Source organism: Pristiophorus japonicus, chromosome 14, assembly GCF_044704955.1.
Source record: "Pristiophorus japonicus isolate sPriJap1 chromosome 14, sPriJap1.hap1, whole genome shotgun sequence".
NCBI lineage: Eukaryota > Metazoa > Chordata > Chondrichthyes > Pristiophoridae > Pristiophorus > Pristiophorus japonicus.
The window spans coordinates 176854311-176869576 of record NC_091990.1 but is presented as its reverse complement, the minus strand read 5'-3'; the positions used below and the strand labels follow the sequence as shown (position 1 = coordinate 176869576).

At 45.1% G+C, this 15266-nt stretch overlaps 1 protein-coding gene across 3 annotated transcripts in view; it reads left to right on the top strand.

Moving 5' to 3' along the window:
* LOC139280250 (uncharacterized) overlaps positions 1–15266 on the top strand; it is a 69938-nt gene that overhangs the window by 13506 nt on the left and 41166 nt on the right. The window lies entirely within an intron of this gene.

Genomic DNA, 15266 nt, shown 5'->3' with positions numbered 1-15266 from the left:
GATCGCTGGGGGGGGCGGGGAGAGAGATCGCTGGGGGTGGGGGGGGAGAGAGAGATCGCTGGGGGTGGGGGGGGAAGAGAGAGATCGCTGGGGGTGGGGGGGGGCAGGGAGAGAGATCGCTAGGGGTGGGGGGGGGAGGGGAAGAGAGAGATCGGTGGGGGGGGCGGGGAGAGAGATCGCTAGGGGCGGGGGGGGGGAGGGGAAGAGAGAGATCGTTGGGGGTGGGGGGGCGGGGAGAGAGATCGCTAGGGGTGGGGGGGGAGGGGAAGAGAGATCGCTGGGGGGGGGGGCGGGGAGAGAGATCGCTCGGGGTGGGGGGGAAGAGAGAGATCGGTGGGGGGGGGGGAAAAGAGAGATTGCGGTGGGGGTTGGGGATTGTGCTGGAGAGAGAGATCGCTGTTGTGGGGTGGGGGAGAGAGATCACTGGGATGGGGGGAGAGAGATCATTGTGGGGCGTGGGGGAGAGAGAGAGATCGCTTGGAGGGGGTGGGGGGGGAGAGAGAGATTGCTGTGGGGGTTGTGCTGGAGAGAGATCGCTGTGAGGGGGCGAGGAGAGAGAGATCGCTGGGGGGGAGAGTGAGATCACTGGGGCGGGGGGGGGAAGAGAGAGAGAGAGATCGGTGTGTGCTGTGGGGGCGGGTGGAGCTAGAGGGAGAGATCGCTGTGGAGTGGGTGGGGGCGGGGGAGATCGCTGTGGGGGGGGCTGGAGAGAGAGATCGCTGTGAGGGGCGCGGAGGAGAGAGGGAGAGATCGCGGTGGGGGGAGGCGGGGGAGAGGGAGATCGCTGTGGGGGCGGGAAGAGATAGCTGTGGTGGGGGGGAAAGTGAGATCGCTTTGAGGGGTGGGAGAGAGTGAGATTGCTATAGGGGGTGGGGGAGAGTGAGATCGCTGTGGGGGGTGGGGGGAACATAGAGTGAGATTGCTGTCGGCGGGGGGAGGGAAGAGAGTGAGATTGCTGTGAGGGGAGGGGGGGAAGAGAGTGAGATCGCTGTGAGGGGAGGGGTGGGGGAAGAGAGTGAGATCGCTGTGGGAGAGAAGAGAGTGAGAGTGCTGTCTGGGGGGTGAGAAATTGCTGTTGGGGGGTGATGAGATACTGGGGTGGGTGAGGGGGAGGAGACACTGGTGTGAGAGAGACTGTGGGGGGTGGAGAGACTGAGGGGTGAGTGAGACTAAACGAGTAAATAAGGCTTTATTAGACCATTTATATTATTGCCTAACACAAAAATACTACAATCCCTTTAAAAATACATCAAACTGTGGTGAACTATAAAGATGTGTGTAATATCAAACAAACCTGTCAGCTCTTAAGATCCACTTAAGATTCAGTGAGACCTGCTTTTTCAGGACAGTATTAATGTCCGGTGGTAAACTTCCATTTTGGGCGGTAATATATGGGCGGACAATATTGAATACCGGCCGGCGGTAATGACTGGAATTTACCGTCGGGTGGTAAATGTGTTTTTTCGATGAAACTTGTATTTTTGGGAGGTAAATGGGTGATTTCGGAGGAAACTCTAGCCCCATACCTCAGCATTCTGGCTCCATTTAACCACTGGTCTGTGTCTCACCTGCAGAGACAGTTCGTAGTTCTCATGAACACTCTTTTATCCCCATATTTGCTGCTTCAGTAGATGAGAAGCATTCATTGGCTGCTGATTATGACTGGCCATTTACTGTCCCTCTTCTAGGGATGGCTTACATGTTGTCTTATTTGTATTTCTGTTTATTGGTATTTCCCTTGTGCCTTGTGTTAATTTGGTTTGTCTCTGGCATGTAAAATAAATTATGTGGGTGGTCATATTTGCTGCTCTAGTCTTCCTATCCCTTGTTTACCGGCACAATCAGGGTCAGCAGGAAGACACTATGGTCTGGACTAAAAGGGAAAGCTCCTTTTTTGCCCATTCAACAACAGTGAGTGCAGTTCAAAAGTAATTAATTGACTGTGAAGCACTTTGGGACAACCTGAGGCTGTGATAGATGCTATGTAAATGCAAGTTTGTTTGTTCCTTTGTTGAGTAATATAAGAAAGATGCAGAAATAGCTGGACCTAGTTCTATCATCTCTTGTTCCCTGGTGCAGTCCAAAAACTTATTTTCTTCTTAAATGAAAAAGCTTCTATTCATTGGGAAAATGCAGTAATTATTTTTTAAAACAGCTTTAAAATCAATGAATTATTTTACAGTTTATATTAATATTAGATTTGGATAAAGAATATATCTGTTGAGTTAGAGGGCCTTGCATAATGCTGATGTATGAAATGTTAGAATAGAATACGATTAGATAGATTTAATACATAAAGAAAGATTGGAATTTATTCCCTCTTGACCTATCAAAATGTCATCAGAACATCTCCAGTGTGATATATTCACAGAACACAGCACACACAGCTTCCTAACATGGCAGGCAGCTCTCTCGGAAATCTCCGGAAATCTGTCTGGTTCTGTTTATTATTAACCCTGCACTTGCAGTACACAATACGTCCACATCCACAGTATGGAGCTACAAACATTACAAGCTAACACTTCTCCCTCCTTAATGAAGAAGCCATCATAACAAACATCATACATAACTTTCATGTTTATACATAACACTGGATATAAACTTATTTTTTTTCCATATTTACAAATTTAACTTTACCACTTGTTTTCTGTTTCGAAGAGGATACCTTCGCTCTCGAACAGAACCTTCCAAACATGGTGTCGAATCTAAACTCATTCAAGGAACATTTTCCTCCACGGAATTTCCTTGATTTTCATTTGAACTCACTCTAACTTCAGGCTCTTTGTTTTCCTGACTCGGACTCAAACTTTCATTCTGATTCTCTCCTGGATTTGTTTCCAGTACATTGGATTTAGGATTTGCTACTGGTATATCAAAACTATCTGATGAGTCAGAAATAATTGAATCATTCCCACCTTCAACTCCTTCCATGTCTGTAAGCAAAATATAATCAATATGAATAAACCTAACCTGTCCATTATCAAACAGCTTTACCAAATATGTGTGAGGACCACATATCTTCACCACTCTTCCTGGTAACCACTTTAACCATTTATGGTGATGGTTTTTCACTCTCACCTTCTGGTTTAATTTCACACTTCTCTCTTTTATTCTACCTTTATCATGATTCTCTTTCTGTCTTAATTGTGACTCTTCTACGGACTGTGCCAAATTTGGCTTTAACAACGAGAATCTGGTTCATGGCTGTCGTTTGAGAAACAACTCTGCTGGTGTTCTACCAGTAGTTGTATAAGGAGTATTTCGATATGTAATCAAAAAATTAGCCAATTTGTGATCCAATGACAACTGTCGTTTCCTTGGATTTGGATCTAACATTTGTTTTATGAGGGCACGTTTTATAAATTGTACAGTGCGCTCTGCTGCACCATTCGAAGCAGGATAGTATGGTGGAACCTTGGTATGTTTCACACCATTTTTGCTTGTGAATTGTGCAAATTCTTCTGAATGAAATTGTGGTCCATTATCCAAAACAATTTTTTCAGGGAGGCCAAATGAAGAAAATAATTTTCGTAAAATGTCCAATGTTTTACTTGTTGCTATTTTCCACATTGGAAACACCTCAACCCACTTCGAATGGCTATCAATCACAATGAACAATTGTTGTCCTTCTAACTCAGCAAAATCAATATGTAGCCTTTGCCACACCCTGGGAGGCCATTTCTATGGCTGTAATGGTACTGGTGGTGGTTGCTTGCTTACCGATTGACATGTCGTACACTAACTCACAATTTACTCTATATCTTTATCAAGACCTGGCCACCATAAATAACTGCGTGCAAAACTCTTGGTCAAGCACATTCCCAGGTGCTGGTCATGGAGGTCTCCTAATAATTTGGACCTGAATTTCTTTGGTATAACCACTCTTGCACCCGACATGATACAATCTTTATCGACTGATAATTCATTCCTACGAATGAAGAATGGATCTTTGTCTGTTACCTGGTTTGGCCATCCATTTGCAATATACTCATACACTTTTGACATCACTGGATCACGTTTGGTTGCTCTACCAATCTCTTCAGCTTGACTGGCAGTTCATCAATGTATGAAAAATAAAACACTTCTTCCCTATCGGGTGTAACTTGTGATGGGGAAGGCAAGCTAGACATTGCATCAGCATTACTGTGATCAGCTGATCGTCTGTATTCAATATCATATGTATATGCTGACAAAATCAAAGCCCATCTCTGCATTCGGGCTGCAGCTAATGTTGGAACTGGGGACTTTGGATGGAGGATTGCTGTCGGGGGCTTATGGTCCGTAACGATGGTAAACTTACGACCATACAAGTATTAGTGAAACTTCTTGACCCCAAAAATTAATGCCAAAGCTTTCCTTTCAATTTGCGCATAATTACTCTCACTGGCACTGAGAGTGCGTGAAGCAAAAGCAATTGGTCTCTCCTCCCCACTACTTAATACATGAGAGATTACTGCCCCAACTCCATATGGAGAGGCATCACATGCTAGCTTAATCTCCTTAGATATGTCAAAGTGAACTAACATGGTGCTCTCTACCAATTTGCTTTTACACTCCTTGAATGCTGTATCGCATTCTTTTGATCACTTCCAATGGATCTGTTTTTTTTTAAAGTTCATTCAGTGGATGTAATACTGTAGCCAAATTTGGTAGTTCAAAAGACCCAAAAATGAACGAAGTTCAGTGACATTCCTGGGAGTGGTTGCATTTCTAATTGCATCCAATTTTTCCATGGTTGGATGTAAACCATCTTTGTCGACTCTGTACCCTAAGTACTCCACTGAGTTTTTAACTAACTCACACTTACAAGCAGACACTCGTACTCTGTGCTTCTCTAGCCGTTTGAGGACTTCATTCAATATGTTATTATGAATTTGCCTATTTGGTGCTGAAATTAGTATGTCATCCAAATAACATACTACCCCTTCAATACCTTGCAAAATCTGGTTCATCACCCCTTGGAATATGGTAGGGGCGGAAGACACTCCAAACGGTAGCCTATTAAATTGATATATGTCTAGATGAGTATTTATAGTCAAACATGACTTGGACTCCTCATCTAGTTCAAGCTGTAAGTAGGCATTCGTAAGATCCAGTTTTGAGAAGATCTGACCACCTGTCAGTGTTGTGAACAAATCTTCTATATTCGGCAATGTATTAGGGACATTACCCTTTAGAATCTTACCTTACCATCAGACTTGGGTACAACAACAATGGGTGTAGCCCAATTACATCGATCTCTCTTACAAATAATGTTCTCAGTCTATCTAGTCTTTTGAGTTCTTGCTCAACTTTCTCCTGGAGTGCATGTGGTACGGAACGTGGCTTGTTGTAAACCGATCTAGTGTCCTTCTGTACCCTGACACTCGCCTTGAAGCCTTTGATCGGACTGCCTGTTTCACAGAACACCTTCGGATACTTCTTGATAACCTCATCCATTGATGAAAATCTTGCTTCCACACACAAAATCTTACTCCAATCCAGCTTCAGTGAGCTCAACCAATTTCTTCCCAGTAAGGCAAGCTTGTCTCCTTTCACTACTATTAGAGGCACGTTCTGAAATTGATCTTTATATTTCACCGGTACGGTGATACGACCTACCACAGGAATTTTCTCTCCCGAGTAGCCTCGCAGCTCTATCTTGGATTTCTCCAGTTAAAAATCACGCAATTTGTCGAGGTACAGTGACTCCGATACTACACACACACATGCACCCATGTCAATTTCCATTGGTATCTGGGAATTAAACATACAGGGGTATCTGATGATTCGGAAAGATAGACAAGAAGGGAAAGGAGGTGGGGTAGCTCTGTTAATAAAGGATGATAGGGCAGTTGTGAGAGACGATATTGGCTCTAATGAACAAAATGTTGAATCATTGTGGGTGGAGATTAGAGATAGTAAGGGGAAAAAGTCACTGTTGGGCGTAGTTTATAGGCCCCCAAATAATAACTTCACGGTGGGGCGGGCAATAATCAAGGGAATAATGGAGGCATGTGAAAAAGGAACGGCAGTAGTCATGGGGGATTTTAACCGACATATCGATTGGTCAACTCAAATCGTACGGGGTAGCCTGGAGGAGGAATTCATAGAATGCATACGGGATTCTTTCTTAGAACAGTATGTTACAGAACCTACAAGGGAACAAGCTATCTTAGATCTGGTGCTGTGTAATGAGACAGGAAAAATAAACGATCTCCTAGTAAAAGATCCTCTCGGAGTGAGTGATCACGGTATGTTTGAATTTGTAATACAGATTGAGGGTGAGGAAGTTGTGTCAGAAACGAGCGTACTATGCTTAAATAAAGGGGACTACAGTGGGATGAGGGCAGAGTTGGCTAAAGTAGACTGGAAACACAGACTAAATGGTGGCACAATTGAGGAACAGTGGAGGACTTTTAAGGAGCTCTTTCATAGTGCACAACAAAAATATATTCCAGTGAAAAAGAAGGGTGGTAAGAGAAGGGACAACCAGCCGTGGATAACCAAGGAAATAAAGGAGAGTATCAAATCAAAGACCGATGCGTATAAGGTGGCCAAGGTTAGTGGGAAACTATAAGATTGGGAAAATTCTAAACAACAGCAAAGAATGACTAAAAAAGCAATAAAGAAAGGAAAGATAGATTACGAAGTTAAACTTGCGCAAAACATAAAAACAGATAGTAAAAGCTTTTACAGATATATAAAACGGAAAAGAGTGATTAAGTAAATGTTGGTCCCTTAGAAGATGAGAAGGGGGATTTAATAATGGGAAATGTGGAAATGGCTGAGACCTTAAACAATTATTTTGCTTTGGTCTTCACAGTGGAAGACACAAAAACCATGCCAAAAATTGCTGGTCACAGGAATGTGGGAAGGGAGGACCTTGAGACAATCACTATCACTATCACTAGGGGGGTAGTGCTGGACAGGCTAATGGGACTCAATATAGACAAGTCCCCTGGTCCTGATGAAATGCATCCCAGGGTATTAAAAGAGATGGCGGAAGTTATAGCAGATGCATTCGTTATAATCTACCAAAATTCTCTGGACTCTGGGGAGGTACCAGCGGATTGGAAAGCAGCTAATGTAACGCCTCTGTTTAAAAAAGGGGGCAGATAAAAGGCAGGTAACTATAGGCCGGTTAGTTTAACATCTGTAGTGGGGAAAATACTTGAAACTATCATTAAGGAAGAAATAGCGGGACATCTAGATAGGAATAGTGCAATCAAGCAGACGCAGCATGGATTCATGAAGGGGAAATCATGTTTAACTAATTTACTGGAATTCTTTGAGGATATAACGAGCATGGTGGATAGAGGTGTACCGATGGATGTGGTGTATTTAGATTTCCAAAAGGCATTCAATAAGGTGCCACACAAAAGGTTACTGCAGAAGATAGAGGTACGCGGAGTCAGAGGAAATGTATTAGCATGGATAGAGAATTGGCTGGCGAGCAGAAAGCAGAGAGTCGGGATAAACGGGTCCTTTTCGGGTTGGAAATCGGTGGTTAGTGGTGTGCCACAGGAATCGGTGCTGGGACCACAACTGTTTACAATATACATAGATGACCTGGAAGAGGGGACAGAGTGTAGTGTAACAAAATTTGCAGATGACACAAAGATTAGTGGGAAAGCGGGTTGTGTAGAGGACACAGAGAGGCTGCAAAGAGATTTAGATAGGTTAAGCGAATGGGCTAATGTTTGGCAGATGGAATACAATGTCGGAAAGTGTGAGATCATCCACCTTGGGGAAAAAAAACAGTAAAAGGGAATATTATTTGAATGGGGAGAAATTACAACCTGCTGAGGTGCAGAGGGACCTGGGGGTCCTTGTGCATGAAACTCTTTTTGGAGTTTACCTGCAAAACAAAAACATTAATCGGTGCCACCCGCCTTGGATGACACACCAGACATTTACAAGGCCCTCTTTTTTTGCTTTTTTTTGGGTTTTTTTTGGGCACTAAAATCAAATTTTCCTTTTTCCAGTGCCCCCTATAAAAGGGGAGGGGGACACTAAAAGCACCGGCATTTAAAACAAATTAAACTTTAAAACGTAAAATCAAATTAAAATTTGGTTGCCGGGCGTGATGATGCACTCCAGTCCCTCCGGTGCCCACCTCTCGCGGAAGGCCGCAAGCGTACCGGTGGACACCGCGTGCTCCATCTCCAAGGACACCCTGGACCGGATGTAAGAGCGGAAGAGAGGCAGGCAGTCAGGTTGAACGACCCCCTCGACCGCCCGCTGCCTGGACCGGCTGATGGCACCCTTGGCCGTGCCCAGGAGCAGTCCTACGAGGAGGCCTTCGGACCTACCCGCTCCCCTCCGCACTGGGTGCCCAAAGATCAGGAGAGTGGGACTGAAGTGCAGCCAGAATTTCAGGAGCAGCCCCTTCAAATAATGGAACAGGGGCTGCAACCTTGTGCACTCAATAAAAACATGGAACATCCTTGTGCATGAAACTCTTTTGAGTTTACCTGCGAAAACATAAAACATTAAACGGTGCCACCCGACCTGGGTGACACTCCAGACATTTACAAGGCCCTTTTTTTTTCCCCCCTTTTTTTTGTGTTTTTCTTTTTTTGGTTTTTTTTGGGCACTAAAATCACAATTTTCCCCAGTGCCCCCTATAAAAGGGAAGGGGGACACTAAAAGCACCGGCAATTAAAACAAATTAAACTTAAAAACGTAAAATCAAATTAAAATTTGGTTGCCGGGCGTGATGATGCACTCCAGTCCCTCCGGTGCCCACCTCTCGCGGAAGGCCGCAAGCGTACCGGTGGACACCGCGTGCTCCATCTCCAAGGACACCCTGGACCGGATGTAAGAGCGGAAGAGAGGCAGGCAGTCAGGTTGAACGACCCCCTCGACCGCCCGCTGCCTGGACCGGCTGATGGCACCCTTGGCCGTGCCCAGGAGCAGTCCTACGAGGAGGCCTTCGGACCTACCCGCTCCCCTTCCTTGTGCATGAATCCCAAAAAGTTAGTTTGCAGGTGCAGCAGGTAATCAGGAAGGCGAATGGAATGTTGGCCTTCATTACGAGAGGAATGGAGTACAAAAGCAGGGAGGTCCTGCTGCAACTGTATAGGGTATTGGTAAGGCCGCACCTGGAGTACTGCGTGCAGTTTTGGTCACCTTAAGGAAGGATATACTGGCTTTGGAGGGGGTACAGAGACGATTCACTAGGCCGACTCCGGAGATGAGGAGGTTACTATATGATGATCGATTGAGTAGACTGGGTCTTTACTCATTGGAGTTCAGAAGGATGAAGGGTGATCTTATAGAAACATTTAATATAATGAAAGGGATAGACAAGATCGAGGCAGAGAGGTTGTTTCCACTGGTCTGGGAGACTATAACTAGGGGGCACAGCCTCAAAATACGGGGGAGCTAATTTAAAACCGAGTTGAGAAAGAATTTCTTCTCCCAGAGGGTTGTGAATCTGTGGAATTCTCTGCCCAAGGAAGCATTGAATGTATTTAAGTCACAGATAGATAGATTTTTAACCAATAAGTGAATTAAGGGTTACGGGGAGCGGGCAGGTAAGTGGAGCTGAGTCCACGGCCATATCAGCGATGATCTTATTGAATGGCGGAGCAGGCTCGAGGGGCTAGATGGCCTACTCCTGTTCCTAATTCTTACGTTCTTATGTCTTGAATCCCGCAACATTTATGTGGATTTTGATGCTTTCTGAATTGCTGTCCGTTAACCTCGTGCTCCTGATGACGTGTAACTCTAACATCTCCTTGTCCTGTTGTTGTTGTTGCATGCTATGTAGTCTCTTGGGATTTCTACTCATAGCTTTGAACGCTGGACTCATAGCTTTAAAAACTGGTTTACCCTTCAGTCGGCATGCCTTCGCAAAATGCCCAGTCTTTCTGCAGAAGAAATACTCTGCCTTCACGTATGGACAACTTTGAGCAATGTGTTGTCCCAGGCACCTATAGCACGACTTCGACGCCCTGGTAGAATTTCCAGTTTCTGAGACTTTCGGCCATGCCCATTTTTTACTTTGAACCTGCAGGTGATTTACCTCGGTTGACTGACGACCGTAATTAATATTTAATTCTACGGAATGTTGTTCGGCCATGCCCATCGACCTCGCTGTCTGACAAGCAATCTCAAAAGTCAAGTCATCTGTCGTCAATAACTTCCTTCTGATCGCATCATTTTTCACCCCACAAACAAAACGATCCCGTAATGCTTGGTTTTGAAAGATTCCAAAATTACAGTGCATCGATAGCTTTTTTAATGCTACGATGTAATAACTGAAACTTCCATCAATCATTTGATTCCGAATCCCGAAACGATAGCTTTCAGCAATTTCTAACAGTTTGGGGTTATAGTGCTGCTCCAGCTTCGTTAAAATCTCTTTAAGCGTTGTGTCCTTTGGCTCGTCAGGCACAAGCAGATTTGCAAGGGTTTCGTATAATGTCGGACCTGCCTCCGATAAGAAGATCGCTTTCTTATGTTCCAACACAGCCCGGTTCTAGACTGCATTGTCTGGAACTTCGATTATGCTATTTGCAGTGAAATACATTTCTAGCCGATCCACATACGCTTTAAAACATTCCCGGTTGTGTCTATATTCACCGAAATATCCCAATACACCTGCCATTTTAATCTCTAGCTGTTCACACCGTGTGCTGTATTTTGCCTCGGATTTTTGTAGCTTTTTTCAAAGACAGAAACTTCCAAAGTCTTCTGTCGGCTGGCTGAATCCTTCACCAACAAAATTTCAGCTTTAAATCATCTGAAAAATCCCATCTTTTGTCACCAAATGTGATATATTCACAGAATACAGGACACAGAACACACAGCTTCCTAACATGGCAGGCAGCTCTTTCAGAAGTCTCCGGAAATCGGTTGGTTCTGTTTATTATTAACCCTGCACTTGCAGTACACAATACGTCCACATCCACAGTGTGGAGCTACAAACATTACAAGCTTACAGACATTACTTCCTGCAATTGCTTATTTTCCTTCCCCTGCACCATTACTTCTGGAGTCTCCTAATGCTGCCCCTTGGTAACATCATCTGAAGACACGGGTCAGGTTCCACATATTTGCTGAAAACACCCAGCTCTAACTCTCCACCACTGGCATTGACCCCTCCACTGACTCTCTGTTGTCAGACTTTGTCAGACATCTCGTCCTCGATGAGTCACAATTTCTTCCAATTGTACATTGGGAACACCAAAGCCACAAACTTTGTACTCTCGCCTCTGATTCCACCCCCTTTCCCAGCCACTGTCTTGGGTTGAACCAAAATGATTGCAGCCTCGACATCCTATTTGACCCCGCGCTGAGCCTCCTGCTCCATATCTCTCCATCACAAGGACTGCCTCTAACATCGCTCTACTCCACCTCTGCTCATCTCCTGCTGAACTGCTCATCTCCTGCTGAAATCCTCATCCATGCCTTTGTCACCTCCAGACTTGACTACTGTGACAACATTGTTGGAAATATTGCCCCACATATACTTGGTGATATAAACCACAGAGAGAAGTACAACTTGGTTTTTAAGGTTTATATTCCAGTGCCAGTGTGAAAATGGCAAGGCGTATGATTATAGGCTGCATGTTGAGAAAGGGTCTTGTTGTGCAGTGTATTAGTGATCTTGGAGAGAAGCTATTAGAAAAGACGACTTTCCGTACAGACCAGAAAGGTTGCAGGTTTGACCCATAATATGTTATGAGAAAGCTGATCTGGAATATAAATATGATGAAGGTAATATAATTAGTTTTAGTGGTCTGGGTTGTGCCAGAACAGATAGTCCTGAAAAATTGGGCCTCAGGCCTCATGTACAGTAGGCCCCAGGCAACTCGCCAGCAATGCAGATGTAAATTTCGTGCTGCTCCATCACTGGCGGCAACGGTCGTCAGGACAGTTGAGCTGAGAGGAGCAATCCTGCTTATCCCGGCTCCACATTGAGATAAGTATTTTGTTTAAAACGTTTTTGGTAGCTGTATCAGAAGTTAAGTCGGGCAAGTCTGCTGGCACTGTTGATTGGTGAGCCACAATAGGTTCTTAATCAGACCTGTCATTGGGGTCAGGGATTATTTCAGGCCAGCTCCAAGTAACCATGCAAGTCAATAACCTAATGTGTGGTGTTAGATCTCTTAATTTCCAATGAAATACGAACTCCGGTTGTAGTTTTAATGTAACTTTATTCTGGCAGCAGCAACAAGCTCTTGGCTTTAAGCCAGGCCTTTGTCCTTCTGAGACCACATGGCCAAAATGGCTGTACTTATACCCGGTTCAATTTACAGAAAAGAACTCGCCTTCTTTGACCTTATTGGCTCATTTGATAGTCTGTTAACCTTTTGATTGGCTCGCTACCCAAGGATCTAAAATGTCAAGTTGATTGATGACTTAATGCAATGTGGTCTGTGTTTTCTCAAAAACTGCATCCAGGCTGCAGAGCTTGAATTCTCTATCATGTGGGATGGTCCTAGTTGGACAAACAGTGGGAAGGTTATAAAAATTATGTATTGGTAGGCTGGACGGCTTCAGCTGGTTCCACTCCAGCAGTAGCTTGCACACATCTATGGGTCCCTAAAGTGTGGCATTTGCCAACCTGCTTCTACGTTTTCTGAACTTGGGTAAATGTTTCCCTCCATATCTGACCATCAGAGACTTCACGTACAGCCCAGCGACCCACTTCTGATTGTCATCGACAAGTCTCTGCAATGTGCATGTCTGTTGATATGAGTACAGGATAGAGATCAGCTGCAGACCTTCTTGACTGGATAGTTTTCTGTCAAGGTTCAGGTTAACATGAGAAGAATAACCACTTGGACAAGGTATTTGAAATCTACCACTAACTATATTGAAGGGCTACTGGGGACTGTTGAACCCTATAACAGCACCAATTGTCACCTTTGATAGAGAAAGGAAATAGATTTGGAGATGTGTGTGTATGTTAATAGAAATATATCATCCTAATTTTATTTTTCTCTTTTTGTAGTTTTCCCATTGTAAACATCATACCCACCTGGGAGGACAGTCTTGCTTTGAGATTTCCATCTTTGCTGCTTCATAATCAGTTGCTAAGGGATGCATTTGAATTACCTAATATGATGCTCCATAATTCCCTGGGAGGAAGCATCTGTCATTTGCTCAACCTCCAGCAAAGGGATGACAGATTGGAAGTACATCACGTCATGGAATCATGGATGTGACTTGCATCTAACCACTCCATGGCAGTACCTTGGAGCTGAACATCTGAAGTGATTCCGTGCCCATCAAACAATATATTTTGAATGTGTTTTATTTCTAGTTATGATACTTGAATTGAGATAATGAGCCTGAATTCGTGGGAGTGTACGAGCTGCGTATGTGCCCATAGGGTCCCCAAGTTCCAGGTTTAGGCATGCACTGCCATTGAGGGAGTGCAACGAAGGTTCACCAGAATGATTCCTGGGATGGGGTGATTGTCCTATGAGGAGAGATTGAGTAGACTAGGCCTATATTCTCTAGAGTTTAGAAGAATGAGAGTTGATCTCATTGAAACATACAAAATTCTTACAGGGCCTGACAGGGTAGATGCGGGAGGATGTTTCCCCGGCTGAGGAATCTAGAACCCGGGGTCACACTCAGAATAAGTGGTCGGCCATTTAGGACTGAGATGAGGCGAAACTTCACTTGGAGGGTGGTGAATCTTTGGAATTCTCTACTCCAGAGGGCTGTGGAGGCTCAGGAGCTGAAATTGCCCCTTTTAAGAGCCGTGACCACCTCCAAGAGGGTTGGTAAGGACTTGTTAATACGGATTCTTTTTCCCTCAATCTGTTTCAGCGAATACACTGACGCGAACACCTCTTTGCCTTTTCTGTAAAAGACCTTTATTGAAGATTCTCCGGCCGGGACTTGTCAAGACAAAGGGACACACTCAATCAGAGCCTGTTTACCTTCCCCTGGACAAGCCCTTTTCAGCGCGAAAAGCACAGTAGATATACATTTTCAAAACAGAACACATTTGATTAGCAATTGGTCTATCCAATCCCTTTCTGCCTCCCCACCGAGTACGTCCAACGGCAGGCAAGAAAGTCTCCCAATTAGGGCTGGTGTCAGGTCAGGTTAGTTATAGCTTTGCTACACTGTCTTCCCTTATTAGTAAAGAACCCAATTAGTTTCCCTTCCTCCTTATCAGTAGAAGCTATTACTTTTCCCTTCCTATCTAGGATTGCTTTCTTTCTTTGTGCTGCCTTGCGGCTTTCTCATGACCCGTGTCTAACCTCAACTTCAACTCTTGGTAACCCCTTTTTTTTCTGTCAATTCTGCAGTTGTCTGCATCTTGACATTTCTTTACCTATTTTCCCATGATTCCCTATCTCCATCCTTTTGCCACCTTCTCTATCCATCTATCACCTTCGCAACCCTTCCTTACACATTCTCAGACTCACCGCCTAGTCAGCGCAGAGTCACCGACAGTTATGAAATTGCCTTCCATTTGTTTGCCAGCGGTGCTTGTCACCGCGCTGCCATATTCCCGCCCCGTCGGGCACGTGCCGCCCCCCCCCCCCCCACCAACCAGCGGCGACCCCTTTCCGCCACGTGTGGGAAATTGCCCCGCGGGAACAGATCGGCCGCCGCTCGGTGCCCCCGACAGCTTTCCCCTGTGGGAAGCTGGGTGGCGAGGGCGCTCTGCCGCGGCCGCCATTTTATTTTAATTGTCGGCCGACTGTGAGGTCGGCCCAATAATGGTGCCCATGGGTTTGGCCGGACCTCCAACAGGCAGCCCAGCACCCCCTCTTGGGTAACTGGCCCGGCTGAAACCCTTCCTGGTGGCCCACTGCGCAAAACTAAATTAATTGCAGAGTTCACAGCGGCCCTCCCCTTTAACTGAAGGGGAGGAATATTGTGATCATCATGGATTGGGGCGGAGAAAAATCTTCAGGATCAGTGAGTGCGCGCCCTTTCGGTCAGAGGGCAATTTCGCCCGCTCAGTCTTTGAGTATATTCAAGACAGAGATCGATAGATTTTTGGATATTAAGGGAATGAAAGGATATAGGGATAGTGAAGGGAAGTGGCGTTGAAGTAGAAAATCAGCCATGATCTCATTGAATGCCGGAGCAGGCTCAAGGGGCCGAATGGCCTACCCCTGGTCCTAATTCTATATTCTTATGCGCGTAAACCCGGTACTTTCGATCTGTCAAGAATTCTCTTGATACATCGCACACATTCAGAAGTAAAGGGCCTCCACTGGTGGAGAGTTGGGCTATTTGCCAAACTTCTGCTCAGCGAATATCCTTGAAATTCTCATGATTGATAAAAGCAGGCGAAA